This window comes from Myxine glutinosa, chromosome 5, assembly GCF_964187855.1.
Source record: "Myxine glutinosa chromosome 5, kmMyxGlut1.1, whole genome shotgun sequence".
NCBI classification, from domain to species: Eukaryota; Metazoa; Chordata; class Myxini; order Myxiniformes; family Myxinidae; genus Myxine; species Myxine glutinosa.
The window spans coordinates 147,540,187-147,565,041 of record NC_136265.1 but is presented as its reverse complement, the minus strand read 5'-3'; the positions used below and the strand labels follow the sequence as shown (position 1 = coordinate 147,565,041).

At 48.8% G+C, this 24,855-nt stretch overlaps 1 protein-coding gene across 1 annotated transcript in view; it reads left to right on the top strand.

Moving 5' to 3' along the window:
• The first annotated feature begins 10,563 nt into the window (after nucleotides 1–10,563).
• Nucleotides 10,564–24,855, top strand: part of LOC137426956 (uncharacterized) — a 145,790-nt gene continuing 131,498 nt past the window's right edge. The window contains exon 1 of the mRNA XM_068116018.2: nucleotides 10,564–10,699. The gene's annotated coding sequence lies outside the window, so the exon portion shown is untranslated. The remainder of the gene's footprint in view (nucleotides 10,700–24,855) is intronic.

Sequence of the window (24,855 nt, the reverse complement as noted above, 5' to 3'; positions counted from 1 at the left end):
CTGATGCTGCGCCCCCCTGGAGGCTAGATCAGGAATTTACGATTTGTTCAAGTCTGCTGGCAATAACTCATCCACTCTTAACGAGTCGCCATGAGATATTTAATGTCCACCAACTATGTAGTACTAGCAGAGGGGACACCCAGTTTAACGACCATCTGAGGGATTGAGGCCTGTGCAACACCAGGATGGCAGTTTACAGCTGTGCCAAACATCGAGTCCAGCCACGACAGCTCAGAGGTGAGTGCACATACCTCTAGGGAGTCTAGGCTATCCTACCAGCCCTGTGCAGAATTGAATATCAAGGTTTAAGTTAGGATTCATTTAAAACAAAATAACTGTGTATGGGAATGTGGGTATGGCCGATTGGTATGGGTATGGCCTGGCGTTGGCTTAGTGGTTAGGGTGCCGGCTTGGGATCCTAGGATCCTGGGTTCGTAATCCCGGTCGATCGCTGAATTAACACCAGGGGGGTTGACTCGGCCTGTCATCCTTCCGAGGTCGGCAAATTGAGTACCAGCTTGCTGGGATGAATGATCATGGTGTGTACCCCGATTCAGAATAGGCACCACTGTATCCCTGCTCATCGTAAGAGCGTGACCAAGGGTTGGCGTCAGGAAGGGCATCCGGCCATAAAAAAAAACATTGCCTCAAACAGGGAACCATGATTGTCATGGGGCCCGCAAGGCTAACCCCCGCTTTAGCGGATAAAAATGGCCTTAAAACGATCATTCATTCATTCATTCAATTGTGTATTGGAAGATATCCTCTGCTCAATGTACACGAACGTTCATGCATTTTGATCGTTTGTTGGGTTCTCCCCAGGAAATCTGTCAGAACAGAGTCGTCTTCCTTTACACCTGCACAGGTACACCTAGCCAACACCTCTTGGTCATGTCAGCAAGGGACGATTTCCAATTTGTGATCCGATGTATCTTTTCTAAGTTTTTTACAATTCCAATTTCCAATGTAGCTTGAACTTTATCATTCTGTGAAAAATCAATGTCTCATGATTGCACAAATATAGAATCGATATGCAATGATTATATGAATATCCTGTCCATGACTCACATCCATACATTACAGCTGAGTATTCACCAGCCTCCTCTTGGTTTCTATTATCAGATCTTTGCCAATCCTGACATTGCTATTCCCCCTAATGCTAACCTATTAATTTCTCCTTCATTCTCCACTCATTTCAATCCTAGAACCCAGGAAGATGAAACTTCCCACTAGTTCCACATGATAGTCTCCCAATCTCAACACGGCGATCTTCTTAGTTGACAACATTTTAGACTTTTTTAGGTTTGATTAAATAGCAGCTTTTTCACTTTTCTTCTTCAGTATCTGCAGTAATTTCATCAAGCCTTCTTTAACTTGTACTAAAACCCCCCTCACACCTGCGTTACGGGGTCGTTACGACGTTTACGGCGGCGTTGCGGCGAAAAAATCGTGCACAACCGGGAGCATTCCTTGTGGCACCTGGGACATCCTCAACGCTTCCTGGAGCATTCGTATGGATCCTTAAGCGTCCGGGAGGGGTCGTAATTTCTTACGAGAGTTTTGGTCTGGACCAAAACTCTCGTAAGACAATTACGGCAGTGCTACGGAAATCTAGACCGCAACGCTTCCTCAACGCCTCCTCAACGCTTCCGCAACTGCCGTAACACCACCGTAAGACTCCGTAAGGCCATCTTAACCATCCGCAAGGATTCTCCCTCTCCTTGGACTCTCTGGGCAGCGGGTGCTCCGTCCATGGCTCTCATGGATAGGTCTTGCCCCCTTGGAAGTCAGCAGCAGAATGAGGGGAGAGCGGAGGGTGGGGGGGCGTTTTTATATTCTGGGCCGGGAACCGTAAGGAGCCGCAAGCAAACGTAGAGGCACCGTATCTCCGCCGTGTATATCCGCAACGAAGCCGTAGCAGTCCGTACTAAACCGTAATAAACCGCTGTGAATCGGTCACGGTCAAGCAAAATCCTCTCCCGGGTGTTCACGATTTTGCTCAAAAAATCGCAACGCTGCCATAGAAAGAACATCCGTGGACGTCCGTAAAAACCATTTTTTGGTGTGAGGTACCCTTAAGAGAGTGGCATCATCAGAATACCTTAGATTGTTGATACATCTTCCTCCAATCATGATTCCAGCTTCATGATGTACTCACGATACAGATTGAACTGGTAAGGGGAGGGCATGCATCCCTGTCTAACCTCTTTTATAATTGTAAACATTTTGTGTCTCTCCGTACTCTGTTCTTATGGCAGCTTCCTTGATCCAACTCAGACATGCGGTTTGATCTCTAGTTCCTCTTCCTCATCTGAAACCCGCTTGCTCAACGGGCATTTCTCCCTTAATGGAATCTTCTAATCTGTGTTGAATGATCTTTAGTAATATCTTACTCGCATATGAAATCAAGAAAATCGTTCCGTTATTTGAACATTCTCTTGCACCCCCTTTCTTTGGCAATGGTTTGTAGGCTGACTACTTTCACCTTTTCACCACATATGTATTTCTTTGGTTTGCAGTGGAACAAAACAAAAAAATCTGAAAAAATTACTAAATCTTAGCTTGTTCAACCTAGAAATCCTAAAATGCCCAGGACAATATTATTGGCACCTTTTGGAAGTTGTTGGAAATAATTAGATTCCAAGCAGGTGATTCTCCTTTACTTTGGAATTGAACTCACCTGTGGTCAGTTGCAGGTGCCTAAAATATAAAAAAATCACTCATTCACCCAGTTTGAATAGAGAAAAGGAGTCATTCTGCTGTTTTGTGTCATTGAGCATGGAGAAAATAAATAAAACCAGAGAATTGTTTGAGGAGGTCAGACACAAGATTGTAGCCAACGCATGGACAATCTCAAGGCTACAAGTCCATCTCCAGAGACCTTGATGCTTCTGTGTCCACCATACCCAATGTTATCAGGAAGTTTAAGGCCCATGACACTGTAGCCAACCTCCCTGGAAGTGGCCGAAAGAGAAAACTTAATCGAAGATTACAGAAAAGGATTGTTCGAATGGTGGAGAAAGCACCTCGATCAACTGACAAACATTTTCAAGCTGACCTTCAGACACAAGGTACGACAGTTTCAACTCACACCATCCGTCATCAACTCAATGAAGGGGGTTATATGGAAGGAGACCCAGGAGGACCCCACTGCTGAGAGAGAGACATAAGAAAGCCCGACTGGTGTTTGCCAAAACACACCTGAATAAGCAAAAATCCTTCTGGGAGAATGTCCTGTGGACAGATGACACCAAATTAGAGCTTTTTGGTAAAGCACATCATCTCTATGTTTACAGAAAACAAAATGAAGCCTTCAAAGAAAAGCACACCATCCCTACAGTCAAACATGAAGGAGGTTCAGTGATGTTTCGGGGTTGCTGTGCTGCCTCTGGCACTGGGTGCCTTGAATTTGTGCATGGCATCGTGAAATCAGGAGATTACCAAGGCATTTTGGAGCGCAATGTTGAACCCAGTGTCAGAAGGCGAGGTCTCCGTCAAAGGTCACGGGTCTTGCAGCAGGACGATGACCCCAAACACACTTCAAAAAGCACCCAGGAATGGTTCAACACAAAACGCTCGACTGTTCTGACGTGGCGAGCAATGAGTCCAGATCTAAATCCCATTGAACACCTGTGGGGAGATCTAAAAACAGCAGTTAGGAGAAGGCATCCTTCAAATCTGGGAGAACTGGAGCAGTTTACACAAGAAGGGTAGGCCAAACTGCCAGTAAAAAGGTGTAGGAAGCTCATTCATGGCTATAGGTAGCGCTTGACTGCAGTTATTTTGTCCAAAGGCTGTACTACCAAATATTAAGTCAAGGGTGTCAATAATTTTGTCAATGCCATTTCTTTTTATTTTCTGATTTAAAAGGATATATTAAGTTCTGAATAAAAAAAACAAAGGTGCTGTTGTAGCGGCTACCGCTGGGTTTTCACAATCGCCTTGCACCTATCAAGGACGCGGAGCGATCACCATGCCGGGCTCGTCCAGGACGCCCGGGCAGGCCCGCGCTCAACTTGCCAGGCCTCGGTCGGGACGCCCGGGCATGCCCGGGCAGGCTCGCCCTCAACTTGCCAGGCCGCAGCCAGGACGCTGGGCCACGCCCCCTCTCGCCTTTCCTGGGCAAACGCTCCGGGATAATATGTATATATATTGCTGCCCGATAAACGGGCTTTTCAGAGTGCCTGAGTGTTTGGTTTGATTAAAGCAACTCGGATGAATTCCAGCTTTTTGTCGCGTCCATTCTTCCGATCGACGTGGGAGCCCCAGCTCCTTCATTGGTGACCTACCGACATGGACACGGCAGTCGCCCTTAAACTGCCTACCTTCTGGGAGGCTCACGCGGCGGTTTGGTTTGCACAGGCGGATTCCCTGTTCGCCCTGCGAGGCATCACGGCCGACGACACTCGCTTCCACCATGTGGTAGCAGCGCTCGGTTCGGCCACTGCGGCCCGCGCCCTGAGCCTCCTCGAGAGCCCGCCAGCCGCTGACAAATACGGCGCGATTAAGAAGCTTCTCCTCGACGCTTTCGCCCTCCCATCGGCGGAACGCGCACGGCGCCTGCTCGACCTGCCCGAGCTCGGCGACACGCGCCCTTCCGAGCGAATGGACTACATGCTTTCACTGCTCGGCGAGCACTCTCCGGCATTCCTGTTCCGGGAGCTGTTCCTCCGTCAGCTGCCTAACCTGGTATGCCTCGCCCTGGCAAGCACGACGATCACAGATCCCCGGGCCCTTGCCAGAGAAGCCGACAAGATCTCCGCCGCAGGACAGCGCATCGCAGCGGCGACATGGGACCCACCGCCGTCCGACGCAACACCCATGGCACCCGAGCACCCGGCACGGTCGACGACCGAACTGCCGACGCAATTGGCGGCCGCTACACCGAGCCGACCACCTCCAGCACGACGACCGGGGCCTCCACCTGACCAAGCGTGGTGTTACTATCATGCCAGGTTCGGACAGAAGGCCCGGACATGCCGACCCCCGTGCACCTTCGGCAGGCCGGGAAACGGCCGGGCCGGCATTCATTACCAGCCATGAGCGCCGGCCACACGGGCAACTTACTGTTCATCACGGATAAAGCGTCCGGACGGCGCTTCCTGTGCGACACCGGCGCCCAACTGAGCGTCATACCCGCCTCTGACCAGGACAGGCAATCCGCGGTTTGCGGCCCCTCCTTGGTTGCGGCCAACGGATCGACCATCCGCACCTTCGGCCCGTGCAACGTCACCCTCTGCTTCGGCGGCCAACGCTTTGCTTGGACGTTTGTAACCGCAAACGTGCCCATGGCTCTGCTAGGCGCCGACTTCCTCTGCGCACACGGACTGCTGGTGGACGTCCAACGGCGTCGTTTAATCAACGCCGAAACCTTCAGCTCCCTGGTATGCACATTGAGCAGCTCCGCGCCGACCGAGCTGGCATGCGCCGTCCCGGCGGCGAACGAGTTTGCTCGCCTGCTCACGGAGTTCCCGGCCCTCACGCGGCCGACGTTTTCGGCCGTCGCAGTACGGCATGGGATCGAGCACCACATACCAACCACGGGCCCGCCGGTCTATGCCAGGGCCCGCCGCCTCGACCCAGCCAAGCTCGCCGTGGCGAAGGCCGAATTCGACGCGTTGGAGCACCTCGGCATCGTGCGGCGCTCCGATAGCGTGTGGGCCTCACCACTGCACATCGTGCCAAAGCCGGGGGGTGGATGGCGCCCGTGTGGCGACTACCGCCGTCTCAATGACGCTACCACCCCCGACAGGTACCCGATCCCGCATATCCAAGACTTCTCCGCCGTCTGGCGGGACGGGTCATTTTTTCGAAAATTGATCTGATACGGGGATATCACCAGGTACCTGTCAGGGCGGCCGACGTCCATAAAACGGCAGTCATCACGCCGTTCGGCTTATTCGAATTCTTGCGGATGCCGTTTGGTCTCAAGAACGCGGCTCAGGCGTTCCAGCGCTTGATGGACGGCGTGCTGCGTGACCTGCCGTTCCTTTTCGTTTACCTGGACGACATCCTCGTCGCCAGCACGTCCCGGGCCGAGCACCTCCTCCACCTCCGAACACTGTTCGGGCGCCTCAGCGAGCACGGCCTCATCGTCAACCCGGCCAAATGCCACTTCGGCACGACGGCCGTTGATTTTTTGGGCCACCACATCACCAAGAACGGGGCCGTGCCGCTGCCAACCAAGGTCGAGGCCATCACCACGTTCCCGCGTCCCCGCACCATAAAGGCCCTGCAGGAATTCCTGGGAATGGTGAATTTTTATCACCGCTTCGTGCCCCGCGCTGCTCAACTCATGCGGCCCCTCTACGAAGCCCTCCGGGGCAAGCCGGCCAAGCACGACATCGCCTGGTCCGCAGCAATGGATGCGGCCTTCCAAAGCTCAAAGCGGCCCCTCGCCGACGCAACACTGCTCGCTCACCCGGTGCTCAACGCTCCCATCGCCCTCACCACGGATGCCTCCGACTACGCGGTGGGCGCCGTACATGAGCAATGGGTGAACGGGGTTTGGCAGCCACTCGCTTTTTTCAGCCGGCAGCTCCGGCCGAACGAGCTCAAATACAGCACGTTTGACTGGGAGCTCCTCGGTCTACACCTGGCCATCCACCATTTCCGCCACCTCCTGGAGGGCCGACCTTTCACTGCGTTCGTCGACCACAAGCCGTTGGTTTACGCCATGGCCAAGGTCACGGAGCCGTGGTCGGCCCGCCAACAGCGCCACCTCTCCGCCGTGTCGGAGTTTACCACGGACATCCGGCACGTCGCCGGCAAAAACAACGCCGTGGCCGACTGTCTTTCCCGGGCCAGCGCGAACGCGGTCCACCTGGGCGTGGACTTTGCGCTTATGGCGGCGGACCAAACCACCGACACCACGGTGCAAGCCCTCCGGGCGGCGGACACGGGCCTCCGCCTTGCCGACATCCCCTTCGCGGACACTGTCCTGCTCTGCGACGTCTCCCAAGGCCAGCCTCGCCCCATCGTGCCCGTCACCTGGCAACGCCGCATCTTCGCCTCCCTCCACGGCCTTTCCCACCCGGGCCGGAAAGCTTCCCAGAAGCTGGTGTCGGCGCGATTCGTCTGGCACGGCCTTCGTCGGGACGTCCGCGATTGGACCAGCACCTGCACGGCCTGCCAACGGGCCAAGGTCCACCGACACACCCAGGCCCCGCTGGCACCTTTCACCGTGCCCGAACGACGTTTCGACCACGTCAACGTGGATCTGGTGGGCCCCCTCCCCCCGTCACGGGGGTTCACACACCTGCTCACCATGGTGGACAGGACCACCAGGTGGCCGGAGGCCGTTCCCCTCGTCTCCACCACCACCGCCGACGTGGCGCAGGCTTTCATCGCCACCTGGGTCGCCCGCTTCGGCGCACCGGCGGACATCTCGTCAGACCGCGGACCACAGTTCACCTCCGAGCTGTGGGGCGCGGTCGCCCGCAACCTGGGGGTCAAGCTCCACCGTACTACGGCCTACCACCCCCAAGCAAACGGGTTGTGCGAGCGATTCCACCGCTCCATGAAGGCCGCGCTCATGGCCGGCCTTCAAGACGGCGGTTGGGCCGACCGGCTGCCGTGGGTCCTTTTGGGCCTCCGCACGGCCCCCAAGGAGGACCTCCAGGCATCCACCGCCGAGCTTGTCTATGGCCAGGCGCTACGCGTCCCGGGCGAATTCGTGCCCGACGCTACCAGTCCCTGGTCCGCAGCTCACCAGCGCTCGGACCTCCAGGAGGCCGCCCGACGGTTTGCCCCCGTGCCAACATCCCACCACGGTGACCCCCAGTCCTACGTCCCCCCAGCACTTTGCACAGCAGAGTATGTTTTTGTGCGTCACGACGCATATCGGGGGCCACTCCGGCCGCCGTACGACGGGCCCTTCCGGGTGCTGCGACGGGACGACAAGTCGTTCGTCATCGACATCGGCGGCAGGTCGGACCGGATTGCGGTGGACCGCCTCAAGCCGGCGCACGTGGACGTCGACCACCCACCACGGGTGGCCCTTCCGCCGTGGCGAGGCCGCCCCCCGTCCACGGTGCCCCCCACTCGACCGCCCACCACCACACCGGACCCCCTCCCACGACCCGCCAGGGGTCGCTTCGGCCGGGTCATCAGGACCCCCCTCAAATTGACCCTGCCGGTGCAAGTCGATTCTGGGGGGACGTGTGTAGCGGCTACCGCTGGGTTTTCACAATCGCCTTGCACCTATCAAGGACGCGGAGCGATCACCATGCCGGGCTCGTCCAGGACGCCCGGGCAGGCCCGCGCTCAACTTGCCAGGCCTCGGTCGGGACGCCCGGGCATGCCCGGGCATGCCGGGGCAGGCTCGCCCTCAACTTGCCAGGCCGCAGCCAGGACGCTGGGCCACGCCCCCTCTCGCCTTTCCTGGGCAAACGCTCCGGGATAATATGTATATATATTGCTGCCCGATAAACGGGCTTTTCAGAGTGCCTGAGTGTTTGGTTTGATTAAAGCAACTCGGATGAATTCCAGCTTTTTGTCGCGTCCATTCTTCCGATCGACGTGGGAGCCCCAGCTCCTTCACTGTAATATTAAAAGCGAAATAAAGAATTGTGGAGACCAAATACTTTTGTAAATTTGAACTTATATTTCGAGAAAATTGTGAGTTATTTGAAAAAAGTGCAAGGGTGCCAATATTTTTGGCCACGACTGTATCTGAATGATGGTGGTGTTCACTGGATGGCCTTTGAACATATCAATGACCTGGCTGTATCCCAGTACTGTGTCCATTATCTTATTGATGCAAATCACTGCCACTCCATTTCTTTTACAGGTTTCGTCGTCAGAAAAGAACATTTTGTTGCCGTCAAATTGAAACTGCCCAAATCCAGTCTATCTGAATTCACCTATCATCAGAATTTCAGTTTTTTTCATCTTAATTTCTCTTTATTACATCTAACTTTCCCCGAATCATTGACCTTGCATTGACCTTCTCGAACTTTGTGAACTTTTGTGAAACCCATAGTTCGACTTTCAGTTCTGACAACCTTAATGACTGGATTTTCTTGCGGGTTTGACCCAGTCTCATATCATAACGGACAGTCCGACTCATCAAAGCACGTAGCTCTTCCCCAGTAGCCAGTTGGGTGCTTTCAAACCTGGGGGAGGAGGGGCTCGTCACCCAGCACCTCTTAGCTTTATCTCATAGATTTCTGATCATTGTTTTATTGGCATATACGGAAGTGGTTTGCCATTGCCTTCTTCTGGGCAGTCTATGCCAGACGGGTCATCCGAGCCATTGTTTCCCAGAAGATAACCCTGTGCCTAGCATCAAGGCTATGCGGCCATTACTGGCAATATGTGCCAGCTGTCTGCATGGCCATCCACCACCTGCTCCCATGACTTCACGTAACCCTGATAGGGAGGCTAAAATGGGGCCACGAGAAGGCCGGTGCGAGGCTACACCGTCAGAGGCTGCTTGAGACACTGAGCCATTGAAGGATTTTGCACATATTGAGAGCTTATCCTCAATGTCACAAATCGATGTAGGATGATTGTACTAATATATAGATTCAATATCGAATCGAGGTTAATCACGACTTACACCTGTTGGTCAGGAGGGCTTTTTTCTCTACAAGTTCGAGGCTCATGTAAGAGTGAGGTGATAAGAGTAAAAAGGCAACGAGCTGATGGTGGGGCAGTGGGGTCATAGCTGGGTCACAGGGTTTGAAATCTCCTGAAGGCCTCGGGAAGACCCCAACTCGCCACAGTAACAAATTCATCGGTCTGGAAGGATGATAAGTTACTTCATCACACCAATGGGCACGACCTATTTTATGTACGCAAATGTGACAGAACCTTTGACCTTTCACCCTGCCCTCCTATTGCTGTCGGATGCTCCAAACATGCCCCTTCCCTCCGATTAATTCGGACTCTTCCGAAACAATATTATTTCCCTTCTTCCAGAGATACTCACAAATAGTCCCTAAAAGTTCAAGGTTTTTCATTTTCCAACATATAAGCACAGATAATTAACAAGTACAAAAATCTACTCATTCTATATAGAGCACTTAAGATAGACGAATGTAAAAAGTTTTCATATTCTTGGTTTATTGTATCTCCTTCCAAGAACATTTGGATGCCTCAGGTAACTCGATTTAAAATTGCATTTCAATGCTAAATCAAAGCAAAATAAGCAAGGTGCAGTGAAATCGGGATTTCTTGTTAGTGTTTGATCCCGTTGGAAGCAACAAGGAGCAAGTAACAGCAAGCACGCGGCAGCAAAGTGATGCGTGAGTGTTTAAATTCGAAACAAACTTTTCTGATTATCAGCCGGAAACCATACTCGGGTTTCTTTCCCAGACTTACATTTGTGTCAGTCAGGCCTTGAACGTCCCAGCGGTCACGAACAAGACTCATCTAGTCACCTAATGACTCATCCAAAATGACTTGCCCGAACCAACCCGACTCTCCGCGAACTCACCGGTCGTGATAAGTTAAGGCGGTGGTGTTGCTAAGGGGACAGCCTTGGGAGAGAAACAAGGCGTGCGGGTGGAATGAGAGGGAGGGTTGGTGGATGTAATGGGGAGAGCCTTGGGTAAAGCTCTTCCCATCCCCAGCGACGGTGCAGTGTGTGCTGGAACGTCCGCACGCGGGCATCACTCCTTTCGGCTGCAGAACTCCCAGATCGTCTGTTGGTTTACATTTGGAAATCCTCTCCTTAAGGTTTCTAAACCTACAGGTAACATTACTATAACTTATATTCTTTCATCTTTGTGGAACCTCTTGTGCATAAGCTGCAAATGTTTTGGAGAGTAAATTGGAGGAACGATAACCCTGGGAGGAAAGGTGGGGCAACATGCTACCACTCAATACCGACCCCCTCTCCCCTTAACGTCTGCACCACAGTTAAAAGCGAATCTTGCATTGAAATTTAACAAAAACATGAGACAGGTCTATATGTGATGTGTATACGAGCACTCGTATATATATATATATATATCTGCACTCGTATATATATATATATATATATATATATATATACATACATACTCGTGTATATGGGGGAGGAGGGGCTCATCTTTTAAGGAGCTCATCTGTATGTATATGTATAATTTTTCTACAGGATGTCAAAAGTAGGTATACATTTTTTAATTTTTTTTGTATACAAGATCAATGCTCGTGTAAGAGCCAGCACATTAAACACACATTAGCACATTAAATACAAAAAAACATAAACGGACACATAAAACATAAAGGGAGGGGGAGTCAAGATGAGGAGAGAGGGGGAAGCACACAATCACAACAGTAGAGAACAGGGACATCGGGAAATCTGTGGGACGGAGAGAGCTGGGGCGTGGGGAGAAGGATGGGGAGGGGAGGGGGGGGGGGTACACGGTATAAAACAAATTAACACTACTAGTAATTTCAGGAATGAAGTCGGAGATTGAAAGAGGTGGATTTGGGGTGTATTAACGGGGGTAGAAAAGATCAAGGTTTTGGATGGGGGAAGATAAGAGATGGTGGTGAACAGCTGTTTTAAAGACCTGGAGGGAGTGTCGGAGTTTGTTTCAGAGGCCGGAGAAAAGAGGAATGAAAGAGTGAAGGTGAGCAGAGAGTCTTGATTTTGGCAGTTTCACCAGAAGAGGGTTGCTGGCAGTTCTTGTGTGACCTTAAAGAATATTTGGGGGACAGAGCACAGACAGAGCTGGGGGAGCCAGGCCAGAGAAGACAGAAAGACCACCAACCTGCCTGCGGTGAGAGAGAGAAAAGCCCTCAGAATCAGCTTCACTGTGGGAGATTACAATAATCCTGAAAGCTTTGGTTTCTACAGCGTGAATCCGAGCTCGGTGTGAGGCAGGAGCACCAACACAGAGGGGAGAGCAGTATTCCATTGAGCTGCGGATGAAAGCCTTACAAGTGGTGTTTAGCTTTGTTGCGCCAAGGAAGGACTTCGCACGACGGAGGATGCCCAGTCGGCGACTGGCTTTGGAGGCCAGCTTGGAAATGTGGTTTTCCCAGGAAAGATCATGGCTGATAGTGAGACCCAAAAGCTTGAGTGACAGAACTTCTTTAAGAGGATTGTTGAGAAAGTAGATGGGAGGGTTGTCCAGTCTGTCTTTTCGGAGAGACATAGTAAGAGTGTGAGATTTGTCAGGAATGAAAGACATGCTCCACTTGTTTGACCAGCTTGTAATTTTGTCCAGGTCTGCAGAGAGTGAAGAAACTTTTTGTTGTTGCTTTTTTTTGTTGTTGCTCAGTTGTTTTTTTAATACATGGAAAGTTAATTCTTTCGGGTTAAATAACAAAAAATATTAACTGTACACCGACATATGTACAAGCTGCATCACCTGATCAAAATGGGGTTGTTTACACTATAGTAAACAGGAAGGTTGATGTTTAAAACTGGAGCAAAAAAAAACAAAAAAAAAAACGCAAGAGTGCACCATGGCAATGATGGGCCAAATGACTTCATCTCCTTGTTTCAAGTCATTCTCTTGATTTTCAGATTTACAAACATGCATACACCCAACACACAGATAAATGCTTTCCGGGGGTGGCGGGGTGGGGGGAGGTGGGTAGGGGGAAGAAGTCTCTAAGAACCCCAGAATGTCATCACGTGACCTACTGGTAGCTCTTGCCCCTGTTGATGTCAAAGTGCACGAGTCTACCATTAGAAAGAGGCTGCACAAATTTGATCTACATGGGAGGTATGCCAGGAGGAAACCTTTGCTGTCCAGGAAGAACATCAGGGCAAGACTAAAGTTTGCCAATGAACACCTAGGCAAAGACCAGCACTTCTGGAACAATGTGCTCTGGACAGATGAGTCAAGGGTAGAGCTATTTGGCCACAGTACAAGAAGACATGTTTGGCGAAAACCAAAGACAGCATTTGACCACAAGAACCTGATACCAACTGCAAAGCATGGTGGTGGAAATATTATGGTTTGGGGCAGCTTTGCTGCATCAGGGCCTGGGCAGCTCACCATCATATAATCCACTATGAATTCTTCATTGTACCAGAGGGTGCTTGAGGATAATGTGAGGCCATCTGTCGGAAAGTTGAAGCTCAACCGAAGGTGGACCTTGCAACATGACAATGACCCTAAACATACCAGTAAATCCACCAAGGAATGGCTGAAAAGAAAGAAATGGAGGGTTCTGGAATGGCCAAGTCAAAGCCCGGATCTAAATCCCATCGAGATGTTGTGGGGGGATTTGAAACGAGCTGTGCATGCAAGAAATCCCTCAAACATCGCACAGCTGAAAGAATTCTGCATGGAGGAGTGTGCAAAAATTTCTCCCAGTCGATGTCAGAGACTGGTAGACAGTTATAAAGAAATGCCTACTTGAGGTTGTTTCTGCCAAAGGGGGCAATACCACCTATTAGAGCCAAGGGTGTACTTACTTTTCCCACATGGAAATTTGCATTTATGTTTATTTAAATTATACAATGGACCACAAAATGTAAATGTTTCATGATATTTGTTATACTAGGGCATGCCCGTACTATATATATATATCTAAAATTATATCCCCCCCCTCTATTTACATGAAATGGTTTGGTCCATTCGCAAAGCCAAAGCGAACGGCTTGCGAGTACGGTGACAATCCCCCCCCCCCCCCCTCTATTTACATGAAATGGTTTGGTCCAAAGCGAACGGCTTGCGAGTACGGTGACAACCCCCCCCCCCCCCCTCTATTTACATGAAATGGTTTGGTCCAAAGCGAACGGCTTGCGAGTACGGTGACAATCCCCCCCCCTCTATTTACATGAAATGGTTTGGTCCAAAGCGAACGGCTTGCGGAGTTTGGTAAAGAAATCGCCATAGCTCGGTAACTACTTGTCCGATTAATATGAAACCTTAAAAAGGCACATCCTCGGGTCCCCAGCAATATACCTGGCAAGTTTCAAGTATATCGGACCCGTGGTTGTCGAGAAACAGCGGTCACAGACAAACACACAGACACACAGACATTCACACAGAGATTACTGGAATTATAGATAGACTAGGGCATGCCCGTACTATATATATATCTAAAATTATATCCCCCCCCTCTATTTACATGAAATGGTTTGGTCCAAAGCGAACGGCTTGCGAGTACGGTGACAATCCCCCCCCCTCTATTTACATGAAATGGTTTGGTTCAAAGCGAACGGCTTGCGAGTACGGTGACAATCCCCCCCCCCCCCCCCCTCTATTTACATGAAATGGTTTGGTCCAAAGCGAACGGCTTGCGGAGTTTGGTAAAGAAATCGCCATAGCGTGCACAAACGCGCAGGAAAGCGAAAGAATCGCAAATTAGTTTTAATTAGTTTTAAAACATAGTTTAACGCCAACATAGCGGCAACATAGTTTGCCAACGTGAAATAAATGAATACGCTCTCAAATGTGCCGTCCGAGGCAGAGTCTGTTCGCCACGTTCGGCACACGTGATAGCTCGCTGCTCTCTGATTGGTTGAATCACACACAGAGATTACTGGCATTATAGATAGATTATATCACCTTTATCTATCAATATTGTTGAAATGAAGATCAAATAGCTGTATGTTGAAATATGTTGAAAAAGTCAAAACTTTACATGGGATGTACTTACTTTTTCACGTGACTGTATGTCGTTATGTATGTCGTTATGTTTATATTCGAAGAAAACGTGTTCTTCTTCTTCAAATTAAATTACCACCCTCTTAATTAACCGTCTTAATTGCGTTAAGACTGCTGAGACCCCTCGTACCTTTGACGACCCTTTAATTCCCCCAAGACCCTTCAGACCACCAAAATACCCTGAAGAACCCAAAACCCCGAAGACCGAAAACACCCCAAAGACCCAAAATACCCTTCAAGGCCCTGAGGCTCAAAAAGACCCCGAATACCCAAAAACCCAAAAGACCCCGAAGACCCAAAACACCCCGAAGACCCAAAACACCCCGAAGACCCAAAACACCCCAAAGACCCAAAACACCCCGAAGACCCAAAACACCCCGAAGACCCAAAACACCCAGAAGACCCAAAACATCCCGAAGACCCAAAACACCCCGAAACCCAAAACTCCCCGAAGACCCAAAACACCCTGAAGACCCAAAACACCCCGAAGATCCAAAACACCCCAAAGACCAAAAATACCCTGAAGACCAAAAAGACCCTGAAGACCAAAAAGACCCTGAAGACCAAAAAGACCCAAAAGACCCTGAAGACCCCAAAGCACCCTGAAGACCCCAAAACACCATGAAGACCCCAAAGACCCTGAAAGACCCTTTCGACCCCAAAGACCCTTAAATACCCCAAATAACCAAAACACCCCAAAGACTCTTAAAGACCCAGAGGAAACAAAAGACCCTTAAGACCCAAAAGCCTCTGAAGACACCAAAGACCCAAAACACCCCGAAGACCCAAAACACCCCGAAGACCCAAAACACCCACGAAGATCCAAAACACACCGAAGACCCAAAACACCCCAAAGACCCAAAACACCCAGAATACCCAAAACACCCCGAAGACCCAAAACACCCCGAAGACCCAAAACACCCCGAAGACCCAAAACTCCCCGAAGACCCAAAAGACCCCGACGACCAAAAAGACCCTGAAGACTAAAAAGACCCTGAAGACCAAAAAGACCCAAAAGACCCTGAAGACCCAATAGACCCTGAAGAGCCAAAATACCCTGAAGACCCAAAACACCCTGAAGACCCCAAAACACCATGAAGACCCCAAAGACCCGTTTGACCCAAAGACCCTTAAATACCCCAAATAACCAAAACACCCCAAAGACTCTTAAAGACCCAGAGGAAACAAAAGACCCTTAAGACCCAAAAGCCTCTGAAGACACCAAAGACCCAAAAGACCCTGAAGACCCAAAACACTCTGAAGACCCAAAACACCCTGAAGACCCAAAACACCCCGAAGACCCAAAACACCCACGAAGATCCAAAACACCCCGAAGACCCAAAACACCCCAAAGACCCAAAATACCCTTAAAGGCCCAGAGGATCCAAAAGACCCTGAAGACCCAAATGGCCCTGAAGACCCAAAACACCATGAGGACCCAAAAGACACCGAAATGGTCAAAGATGCCTACCTCTCTGAAATGACGTGTGGTGAGGCACGCGGAGCGCACCGAGCCACGCTAGTATTATAAAAGGATCCGTGTCTGTTTGTCTGTTTGTTTGTCATGTTATAACTTGAGAATGGATTAACGGATTTCAATAAATCCAACTACGGTGGATTCAGGTAACTCCTGGGAGTGCTTGTGACCCCCCCCCCCCCCCCCCAAATGATGGGCACATGGACATGCGTGTCAAAACTACAAATGGCAACATGTGACGTTGGTTATCCCTCCAAGGAGAGCAGGGTCTCCCAGGAATCCCTTTTTTTTTCTTCCCCCATAGATCTCCCAAGAATCTTCCCCCCGCCCCCCCCCACCCCCCCCCCCTTAGATTAGCCATCACAGCAAAGATTGGTATTTCCGTAAGCGAAGCGACGGGTCTTGTATTCTAGTGTCTATAAAGTACATACTATTACAATGTGAGTATGTCTATAGGTACATACTATTACAATGTGAGTATGTCTATAGGTACATACCATTACAATATGAGCACGTCTGTAAAGTACATACTATTACAATACAAGCACGTCTATAAAGTACATACTATTACAATATGAGCACGTCTATAAAGTACATATTACTAAAATGCGAGCACCTCTATAAAGTACATACTATTACAATGTGAGTATGTCTATAGGTACATACTATTACAATACAAGCACGTCTATAAAGTACATACTATTACAATATGAGCACGTCTATAAAGTACATACTACTAAAATGCGAGCACGTCTATAAAGTACATACTATTATAATGTGAGTATGTCTATAGGTACATAGTATTACAATATGAGCAGGTCGTGGTGAGGGTCTGTAATCTGATTGCCCTTTCTAGTTTAAACTGATTTCCCAGGAGCTCTACTGCACCCTCATAACAACCAATGACATTGTTTTAGAATGTAATTGTTTGAATGCTTTATCGATATATATATATATGACATCACAGTGGATTTCCCACTGAACCCTTGCCTAAACTTTGCCGCTCCTTTCTCAAAATGCCTTATGAAGGATTCTCCAAGTTGTTGGGGATTTTGATGTTCGGTGGATTGAAAACACTCTACTCAGCATCAATGGCAGGGTGAAGCGCTTCTTCCTTCCCTTGTCATGTTCTCTTTGCTTGCCCTGGGAATGTGACAGCAGAAGTATTCTGAGTGCAAAATGATTTTCGATTCTGTATCTATAAACATCTGGCCCTTCATTAGGCATCTTCAAACAAACCTATGCAGGTCGAGTTGGGTACTAATTGTAATTATTGTGGAAAAGATGCTGCTCGAAAACGGAAATAATTATCCAAGTTGTTTCTATTTAACTGCAGAACATGCACGTAAATATTTTTACATGACCGAGTGTGCTTGACATCCGAGAGCTAATCGGTGAAAACGAAACAACAACCAGGAAGGGGGAAATTGCATATCACGTGACTGCTCAACGGGTGGTCGCGTCGCATGTTGTATGCAATTGACCTCAGAAAGAGCAAAACAAGCGGTATTGCACCTTGTTGGAGTTATAATATACAAATGTTCGGAAGCTATTATCGACCTGTCATGAAAGTAAAAGGTATTTGGATATTTTCAGCCGATTCATGCATAAATGGAAATGGATGGATCTTCGCATCACCGTTGTCAATTGCAGCTCGTTTAGATAGAATTATGGAGGTAAAGTGAGCAGCAAGTAACTTGCCTTCATTATAAAGAACTCCTTGTAATGATTTGGGCAAATAGATGAACTTAGGAGTACATGTACCTTCTGCAAGGGGGGGGGCAACCAAAATTTTCGTTAAAAGGGGAGGTAGGGAGGAGGTGGTCCCAGGCTACCTTTGAAATAGCAGATATCAGTATAAACAAGACGTGCTTTGCAATGCATCTCCCCTACCGATGTCTATTTTGATGTCCAAAAAGGGCATAACACTGAAAAATTGACGAAATGCCCTGAAACTCGAACTTGTTCTATAACTTTATTGTGAAAAATGAGCCGTCAATACCATACATTAAAACTAGAGCAATGCGACTGTGTCACCAATATGCCTTCGCATAGTCCCACAACGGGTAGATGCCCTTGTTCACTGTCCTAAAAATAAAAAGTTTGATTGAAATCCCTTCAGCTGTTTTCAAGTATCACATTTTCACAAGCCAGGACAGGTCTCATATGGATCGGTGAAGCGGTGTCAGAGAAGAGATTTCTTTAATTATCGGCTTTAAAGCTAATATGGCTGCCACACCACGTGACATATGACCTTTAAAAATGTACACTCTACATATGTATGGGTAGGGGATCACGTTTGTGAAGTTTCGTGTTGATCGGATAAGGTTCGTTTTTCTATCCAAGATGGCTGCCAAACCACGTGACCTACGCCATCATCATTTTCAAACTATATGCAACAATGCTGTTAGATGATATTTGTAAAATTTCGCATCGATAGGGTAAGCGGTTTCAGAGATATAATTATTTAATATTTTCCTTCAATCCAATATGGCTGCCACACCATGTGACCAATGACGTTTTTGTGGTCATCTTTTAATCGCCATGCCTAGTCAACGACACATGTAAATTTTCGAGTCAATCGATTTGGTGGTTTGGGAGAAGATGTTTGCTTGAGGTTTTAGGTTAAATCCAATATGGCTGCTAAACCATGTGACCTATGATATCATAAATTTAATATTTCAATACAAATGCGTCATAGATCATGTGCATGCAATTTCAGATTTGTAAGATAAGGAATTCGATTAAAACATTTTGGATTAAAATTTAAAACGACTCGATTAAAACGACTGCCATACCATGTGACCTATGACGTCACAATTATCATTAAAAAACATTCTGCATCTCTGTCACTCTTACCCTGAAAGTTTAGTCTCAATCGAACATGTGGTTGTTGAGACAAACGAGGTTTAGCCCGTACAGACGGACGGACGGACGCACGGAAGGACAGACAGACAACCCGAAAACATAATGCCTCCGGCCACCTTTGACGTGCTTTGAGGCATAAAAAAAGCACCGAAACACCAGAACATGCATAAATAACTGCACAAATCAGCACGGAATAGCTTGTCCCTTGGCTTTGTTTAAATAATCCAGTCATTTGGTCAAACTTTCACGAAGCTTCTTGCACGGAGAAATGCCAATATTGTCCCATTCATGTTTGACAGCTTCCCAAATTTGATCAGAATTTGCAAATTTCCTTCCAATAACTTTGTGCTGAATATAGGCCCAAAGATTCTCTTTGGGATTAAAATCGGGAGTTTGACCAGGCCAGAACATAAATTTTAGGGACTTTTTTTCCAACTACTTTTTTGTGGATTTTACAATATGGGTAGAGGCAATATCTTGTTGAAAAATGACTTCTTTGCTTTTCTCTCCAGGAAATAACTATTGGAGGCTGGGGAGTAATCCTTTCTCGAATATTTTCTGGTATTCCTTGGCAGTAATTCACTGTTCACACCTTATCAGCTCACCAACACCAGCAGATCAAAATTCACCCCAGACCATGATTCCACCTCCTCCATGCTTCACAGTTGTTGAAATGCACCGAGGGTTGAATCTTTCACCAGATCTGTGAAGGCAACGTTCTGGGGCGGCACTGCAAAGCGGAAATCTTGATCCATCACTCCACAGAACTCTGAAACCAGTCTGGATCACAGTTCCAATATTCACCCAAAAACTGCAATCTGTCCTGAATGTTTTTCTTCGATAATAGAGTCTTCTTAGCACATCTTGAGGCAAAACCAGCATCAGACGTCCTTCTTGTGATGGTCCTTCTGGAAACAGTCTTGTTTTCAGCAGTTCTGAACTCCTCTGACAGTTTTCGTAGGTTTTTCTTTCTTTCCTGGAGAACTAAGAATTTCAGTTGCCTGTGATATTTAGTTTTAGTGGCTCTAGGCCAGATCCCTTCTTCCTTGCAGTAGAACCGGTTTTCTGTAGCTGTAGACCTATTCTCTTTATGGTAGGCAGACAAATAGGGATGTTCTTCTTCTGCATGAGCTCGTGGATTTCAGAACATGTCTTGCCCACTTGACGAAGACAAACAATTCAATTTTTAATATCGATTTTTAATATATCATGTAACTTGAGGATGGTTTAAATAAAGCCGTGGTGAGGAGGATTTTTCGTTGGGGTTTTCATCCTGAGCTCGTTTAACCCATTTGGCGGCATATTGACTGCACGGGTACGAGAGGAACCGCGGATTCAGACACTTGGTGCATGCATCTGGCGGAGCATTGGGAGGTTGCCTGCGAAGGTGCTTCTTGGACCCTTGGTGATTTAGAGAGATAAGAATACGAGGAGAAGAACAAGGAGCAGCTCGGAGGAAGAGTTTTTCGGAGCTGTTTTCGGATGACGTGCTGATGTCCTTGGACTTCGCGCCAGGCTGTGGGCCGACCGGGCCGACGTGTGTGATATTCAGCAGCATAGATTCAACGAAAAGCCCGACCGAATATCGTCGCTTCGTGGCTGCTTTCCACCGCCGAAATCCAGCGCAGCTTGGGCGATTCTGCCCCTGTTTGGAGAACACCCAGTGAGGCCTTCATCGGGGCCGAGCGCACAAGGCTTCCGCTGCCGAAATCCAGCGCGGCCTGGGCGATTTTGCCCCTGTTTGGAGAACACCCAGTGAGGCCTTCATCGGGGCCAAGCGAGCAAGGGCGTGTCGGGACCTGGTTCGCGCCATTGACCGAGTGGTTCGCACCAACCGGAGCTGTTTTCGGATGACGTGCTGATGTCCTTGGACTTCACGCCAGGCTCTGGGCCGACCGGGCCGACGTGCATCGAAGTCCTTTCCAAGGGTGTGGTGCTGACCAGGCCGCCGTGGTGCTGACCAGGCAAACTTGGCGTGGTGCTGATGGGGCCCCCGCAGCCGTGATGCCCCCCCCACCCCCCTTCAGAATTTCCATGTTTTAAACGTTTCCCAGTGTATACCCTGGATTCGAATAGGTACACCGTATCCCTGCATGTCGTAAGAGACGACTAAGAGGGTTGGCGTCAGGAAGGGTATCCGGCCATAAAAACATTGCCTCAAAAAGAGAACCATGACAATTACAACTACATATGGGCAGGGTACAGCCCGAAGTGGAGATCGGTTTCTGAGGTTTGGGACATGGAATGTAGGGACAATGTCAGGGAGATCAGGAGAAGTGGTGGAAGTATTGGTCAGAAGAAGAGTGGACATATGTTGTGTGCAAGAGACGAGATGGAAGGGAAGTGGTGTGAGAATGGTGAAGGGTAAGCAGGGACAGAAATACAAGTTTGTGTGGCAAGGGTGCCTGGAGGGCGTGAATGGTGTTGGTGTCCTGTTTTCTGAGGAGTTTGTAGACAGTGTGGTGAGTGTGACGAGAGTGAATGATAGGTTGATGATGGTGAAAATGATGATTGGAAAGCTCTTAGTGAATGTCATCTCGGGATATGCTCCGCAGGTTGGTCGGAGCGATGAAGAGAAGGACAAGTTCTGGTGTGCGATAGAGAAGATGATGGAAAACGTGAAAGATGAGGAAGTTGTTGTGGTAGGAGGAGACCTAAATGGACATGTGGGAAGGAGAATGGATGGTTTTGAGGGAGTTCATGGGGGTTACGGATATGGTGTGAGAAATGGAGAAGGTGAAAGGATTTTGGAGTTTGCTGATGGAGCTGCTTTGTTGATTTGTAATACTCAGTTCCAGAAAGAGGATAATAAGCTTGTTACATATACGTCAGGTGGGTCGACGACAACCGTTGACTATCTGATGGTGCGTAGGCGAGATAGGGGGCACTTCCGGGACACAAAGGTGATCCCGGGGGAGGAGGCTGTTTCACAGCACCACTTGGTTGTCTGCGACATAAGGGTGAAAGGTGCGAGGAGAGCTCGGCGGGTGAAGTACCACCAGAGAATGAAGGTGTGGAGGTTGAAAGAGGTGACAGTAAGGGAGGCATTAAAAGAGAGGTTGAGTAGGGTCGAGGATGATGTGGTTGAGCTTGAAAGTGGTTGGATGTCAATGAAAGCTAGTCTGTTGGGAGCCGTTGGTGAGGTATGTGGATGGACAAAAGGACCACCGAGGCACTCGGAAACATGGTGGTGGGATGATGAGGTTGGAAAGAGGATTGACGAGAAGAGGATGAAGTTCAAGGAGTGGCAGAGGGCGAAGGGTACGGGAGCAGAAACAGCAGAGCATGAAAGTTATAAGGCAGCCAAGAAGGCTGCAAAGAAAGAGGTAGCAAAGGCGCAGGAGGCATGCAGGAAAATGTTCGGAGAATGCTTGGATTCGGAAGAGGGTCAGAGAACAGTATTCAGGATTGCAAAGCAGATAGCGAAAGAGAGGTGTGATGTGATGGGGGTGAGTTAATTGAAGGATGAAGTGGGACAAATCGTTGTGGACCCAGATGGAATTAAAGGAAGATGGAAAAGATATATGGAAATGCTGTTGAATACAGAGAATGAATGGGATGGCAACATAGAGAGTAACCCAGTTTTAGGACCGGCAGAGAAGATAACTGAGAAGGAAGTTGAGGAAGTGATAAAAGCAATGAAGAGTAGAAAAGCGGGAGGGCCGACGGGAGTTGTGGGAGATATGTTGAAGGCAGCAGGAAGTTGGGGTGTGAAGAGAATGACAGAGATCTGTAATCTGGCGGTGAAAGAAGGCTGCATTCCAGTGGTTTGGGAAATGAGTACCCTCGTCCCTCTACACTAGGGGAAAGGTGACCCTCTAGAGTGTGGCTCGTACCGAGTGATAAAGTTATTGGAGCATGGAATGGAGGTATTGGAAAGGGTGTTGGAGAGGAGGATAAGGAAGAAAGTGAAGATCGACGAAATGCAGTTTGGATTTATGCCAGGAAGAGGAACGACAGACGCGCTTTTTAATGTGAGGCAGTTGCAGGAGAAGTACATGGAGAAGAGGAAGAAGTTGTTTCTTGGGTTTGTTGATCTGGAGAAAGCATTCGATGGGGTTCCACGCAAAGTATTGACATGGGCAATGAGGAAGTTAGGAGTGGAGGAATGGTTGATCAGAGTAGTGATGGCAATGTACAAAAGAGCGCGCACAGCTGTAAGGACGAAGGACGGGAAAAGTGGTGAGTTTGAGGTGAAGGTGGGAGTGCATCAGGGGTCGGTACTAAGTCCACTACTATTTGTAGCTGTGATGGAGGTGCTGGCTCAGAACGTAAAGGAGGGTTTACCGTGGGAGTTGTTGTATGCAGATGATCTGGTGTTGATTGCGGAAAGTATGGATGGACTGAAGGAAAAGATGAACAAGTGGAAGGAATGTATGGAGACAAAAGCTTTGAAGGTGAATATCGGAAAGACGAAGGTGATGGCAAGTGGTAAAGCATGTGGTGAGGTGGAAAGAACTGGGAAGTGGCCCTGTGCTGTGTGCAGGAAGGGTGTCGGAGTGAACTCCATTCAATGTACAATGTGCGCTGGGTGGGTTCATCAAAAATGTAGTGGTCTGAGAGGGTCATTAACCAGTGTGGCAGCTACATTCAAATGTAAGATGTGCATAGAGGGAGCTGCAGATGGAGGAAATGTTGAGTTGGATCTTGGAGACGGCGTGAAGCTGGGAGGTGTGAAAACATTTTGCTACCTCGGAGACATGCTGAATGGAGAAGGTGGATCAGACTCGGCAACGGTTGCTAGAGTGAGATGTGCACGGAAGAAGTTTCGGGAACTGAGTGGCGTGCTGATGAGGAGGGGAGTGTCGTTGAAGCTGAAGGGAAAGGTGTATGCTGCACGTGTGAGAAGTGCTATGATTTATGGGAGCGAGACATGGGTAATGAACGTAGAGCAGCAATGAAGGTTGGAAAGGGTGGAAATGCGAATGGTTCGATGGATGTGCGGAGTATCGTTGAGAGAGAGGAAGACAAATGATGAATTGCGAAAAATGATGGGAATAGAGCCTGTGATTGATTTTGTGAAGAGGAACAGGTTGAGATTTTTATTTTTATTTTTATTTTTTGTATACAAGATCGAGGCTCGTGAAAGAGCGAACATTAATCACACACAAAGACAAACCGACACATAAAACATATAACATCGGGAGCGGTAGACAAGATGGGGAGAGAGGGGGAAGGACACAAACACAACATTTGAGAGCAGGGACCGAGAGACATGGAGACATCGAGAGATCTGAGAGAGGGCGAGGGCTTTGGGGGGGGGGGGGCATGGGAAGGGGGCGGTGGGAGAGGTAACAAACATATGGACACTGCCAGGACTTCCAGGAAAGAAGTTGGAATTTCAAACAAGGTGGATCTGGGTTGAATTAGTGGGGGTAGAATGCACTTTTCAGTGGGGGTAGAATGCACAGTGGGGGTAGAATTAGTGGGGGAAACCCTTGCACTTTTTTCAAATAATGCACCATTTCTTCCAGAAAATTGCTGAAATAAAAATATATCTTGAGTATCTCGGTCTTGAGAACGGAGAGATATTGTTTCCTGGCTCTCCTGAGGGTGGACACACACTTGTTTCGGGCTTTGTGAAAGGAAATGAGATTTCCTTCCGTTGGATTTGCTTTCCAGGAGACGAAGGCAAGTTGTTTCTGGGCAACAGCCTCACCACAAGATTCCGTGTACCATGGACGGGAGGAAGGGTATGACAACTGAAGACGAGATGGGATAAATCTGTGCATGAGAGAGAGCAATTTACTTTGGAAGAATTCCCAGGATGAGTTGATGTCAGAGGTGGTAGAGATGGGAGACCAGTCCAGATGATTGATGGCTGCTTGAAGACCGTGCCAGTTGGCCTGAGTGAAATGCCAGACTCGTCGACGCTGAGCAGGCTCCCTGAGGATGGTCAGAGAGATGTCCACTTTAACAAGGACATGATCAGATGATCCGATCGGA